Here is a 4,026-nt window from a genome sequence, read left to right as displayed (position 1 = left end):
CCCCCGTGGTGTTAACCAAGGGGGTCAGACCGGATGTTGCTTCCCCCCAGCCCTGCGAGAGATGGAGGGGAAGCGGTAGGCTCAGGCGTCCCGCTGGCCGTTGGTAATCCGCTTGAGGTGTCACCGCTGAGGTATACCTTCGGCAGACTGGAGAAAATAACCCGTATAAGTCTTATCTTGATGAACCAACTTTTTGAAGACCAAAAATGGTTGCGATGACATACCTCCGGGGTGCAGGCTTCTCCTTCTCCATCTCGAGGAGGTTATCGTCCGAATCGTTAGAGAAGTTAGCCTTCTTCGGCAGAGTAGGCTTGCTGGCAGTAACAGCCTGGATTTTGCCCTTTTCTTTTTTTGAGGATTTTCTTGGATTTCTTCATTTGATTTGCTTTTCTTTGGCTGCGAGGTTCTGAAAGTTGGGAAGATCATGTCTTCCTAGGTTATATAGTGGCTTGTCATCCCTAAAACCATCCCTAGCTCATGTCATTTCCATCCTAGATATTCTTTTATTGGGAAAATTCCTTTTATGATAAAGGAATTATCATATTTACCCTAGGTTGTGAAGCAACCCATATTTCTGTCACTCCTAAAATTCCCAAATAATTCTCATAAATTGTTTGGGTCCTATATTACTCAAATATGGCAAAATATTTCACTGCCATGTTCAAAAATAATCCTCCAATAATTCTTTTCCTATTTTGCCCTAAATGGCACTTTGTGAAGCAAGTGCTATTTATCTTTGCCCAATTGACTCCCAACTTCTTGGACACCTTTTTCTATCCATATCATTGCCATGTGCCAAAGCTCAACCTCATTTGCCTAGTAATTATTTTTGTATGATTTACAAAGTTTCTTCCTAGAAAGAAACTTTGTGAAGGAAGTATATTCTAGGCATTTCCAAATGAGATGAACTGTTGCCACATTCTTCATGTGTTCAAATCATGACTCTCCACCCAAATTGAGCTCATCTAACCTTTATATGTGAGCACATCTCAAAATCTTAGTTTCTGGTCAGATTTCAGTCTGTGAAGCAACTATATTTTATATTGCTTCATTTAAGCTGCCAATTTACCAGGACATTCTCTTACCCATATAAACTCCCTCCACCAAGTTGTGGCTCAATAAATTTAGCAATTTTCCTTGTGGAATATTTCCAAGTTTCTGGTCAAAATAAAGCTTCGTAAAGCAAGTGCTATTTTGGTTCCGCCAAATGGCATGAAAATCCTTGGTCATCTTAATATCTTCAAATCGGGCCATAACCATTTTCATCTCATTGTATGCAACTATGTGAGTGCATCATCCAAATCTTCATTTCTGGCCATTATGGCACTTTCTAGAGCAAGTACCATGTATCTTCCTCCTAATGAGCTGCAAATTGGCAAAGGTAATCATCTTAGTGTGCGATCACACCATGCCAAAGCCCAGCCTCTGTCCCCTCCTGTGCTTGTCATCCCGCAGCACAAACCCCTTGTTGTTCATGTCTCCTGGACCCTCCTGCTAATCACTTCTTTGACCCTGGACCTAGTTCTTTACTTAGTTTTACTAAGGGAAGCACGGTCTATCCTCTAGACATGATGTGGCCGATCATATGGCATCGTGTATGCCAGTTCATGCGGTGACCTTGGGGTGAACCGGCCAAATCTCGTGCTCTGGAGTGTTCCCGTCCCTGTTCTCGTCCGTTCTCTCTGCCTCTCATATCCATTTCATGTCCTGGAGCTTCCCCGTGCTCGACTCAGTCACCCTGTGCTCTGACCCCCACCTGTTTCACCATCGTTTGCTCTCCGTCAAGCTTGCCCGTGACCTTCCTCTTCTGTCACCTCCATTGGCATTGAGTTGGAGCTCTCTAGAGCCTGCACGAGCCCTCCCCTGGCCTATAAATAGGTGCCTGAGTCCTCCCGATCCTCATCGCTCCCTCCCTCGCCTCATTTGCCCTCTAGAGTCGCCAGAACTCGCCGGAGTTCGGCGCTCCTCCTCGGTGGTCGTCGGAGTTCACAACGGCCACCATAGGCCCCCTCTAGCCTCCCCTCCATGTCCACAGCCTTCCCCTAATCCCATCGATCCTCCCAAACCCCTCATCCCTCGCGGGAGTGCCCTGCTCCAACGAGCACCACCGCCGCCGCCGCCTCTCTGTCCTTCTCCTGTCGCCTCTCACCATCGTGCCCCCACACTTCCCCGGTGTTTGTTCTCCCTTTGAACGGAGTCGCCTCATCATCCTGCATCCGCCGGTGGCCGTAGTATCGACGGAGACGGCTCCTAGCATCAGTAGCCTCCGCCGGAGCCTGCCTTTGTCGCCGTCACAGTCGAAGCCCACGACCGTTCCCCGCCACCCTTGCTGCCCCTCCCCGGCGCAGCGTCCTCCCCTGGTCCCTCCGGTGCCAGCACCATCACCGGGGGTGGCCAGAGTTGGCCGGGCCGGCGCCGGCCTCTTCCCTGCTCCCGCTCATATGTTCCCGATTGGGACAGGGGAGGAGGAAGAAGACGAGGCCTGTGCCCCTCTCCCCTGCACGCGGGCCCCCCTGTCAATAGCACAAGCCGGGCCCCGCCACTGCCACGTTGCATAAGTGGACATGCATTTCTCTTAGTACGCTTTCCCTCTTAGGAAGTGTATTCCGGTTCCTCCTTTAGCTAAAATACGCTTTCTCAGTTATGAAAGCGTGTTCCCTTCTAACTGCAGCTCGAAGTGCACTTTCTGTTTTAGTAAACATAAACTGCCCGAAGGCACTTTCTGTTTTTCCTCCAAGGGCATGTTTGCTGAAAAGTATGCATGGATAGGTCCCTGAGCTTCATCAACTCACAACTTTTTGCTCGTAACTCCGATCAAGGTGAAACCAACGCTCACATCTTCGTATCGTCGAGATCTTTCTGTTGGTTCCATTTTCACTAGGTGGTCCCATAGTGAAAATGACCATTTTGCCCTTGCCTCTAATCAGCTTCCTTCAAGAGAGAACCGTCCGACTTTTCTTTCCGCGAGCTTCACTGCACCTCTTCCCGGAGTCTCCATCACCCCCAGGCAAGCCACAATAGCCACTTGCATGATAGTCATGCAGTAACCTTAGTTTTCAACTTGAATATTTAATAAAAGTTTGCCCGTTATCTGCCTGCTTGTTTGCTACTACTGTTGTTTCGGTTTTACTCGTGGACTCGTGTCCACATTCTTGCTATGTTATGTTGCATCATGTTATCCGGTGCTACTTGATAGTATCATTTTCACATGTCACGAGTGTTGGTAGTGATACATGCTGGTAGAAGTAATGTTCTTTTCGATGCATGCTTACGCTCTGTTATCCAGTACCGTTGCTATGCATGTTTCATTGCACCTAGTTGGTCACATGCTTACTTGGTAGTGTTCTTGCTACGTTGTTGCATGGTAGTTGTTCATGATGCTAGTGGTCATGCTATGCTTATAGTAGAGTTCTACTTGTGTTATTCATACTCGTCAGTATACCATGCTCATTCGGATATATGATTCGTTGTGGTTATGCTCGATGATTAGGTTGCACCTCCATGCTTATGTTGATATCATGCTCATGCATCTTGTTATTTTCATATGACTCATCTTATTGCATTCAAGTTTAACCAGACTTAATTGAACTTGAACAACTGTTGGTTGAGTCATGGTGCCACTGAATCGAGCTGACCAGTGCAACCACATTTGCCTTTATGGGAGGTCCTAACTAGGTCTATTGTCATGCCTCTCGCCGGTGCCTCCAACGAGGGAAGGTTATGCGCGGGCGCTACCCTGATCAGGTAGGACGGCATAAGCCTTGTGTGCCCGTTGTTGTGATTGGTATACCATTGTCCCTGTTTGGGACCGTTTATTTTGCCACGATGGTGGTCGTTGATGCCGTTGGTAGGCACAGGGCCACCCATGACTTAGCCCTGAGGGGAGTTGGTCGGAGTGGCCGGGAGAGTGTCATGGCAGTAGATCGGTTTTGTCGGAACGTCATTGGTCCACCTGAATGGGAGTGCGAGGCCATGGGTTCCGTGTGTGGGTACAGTGTGCTAACCTATGTAGAGTGTGTGTGTGTG

Source organism: Triticum aestivum, chromosome 1B (genome assembly GCF_018294505.1).
Source record: "Triticum aestivum cultivar Chinese Spring chromosome 1B, IWGSC CS RefSeq v2.1, whole genome shotgun sequence".
NCBI classification, from domain to species: domain Eukaryota; kingdom Viridiplantae; phylum Streptophyta; class Magnoliopsida; order Poales; family Poaceae; genus Triticum; species Triticum aestivum.
This window is presented reverse-complemented; position numbering follows the sequence as displayed.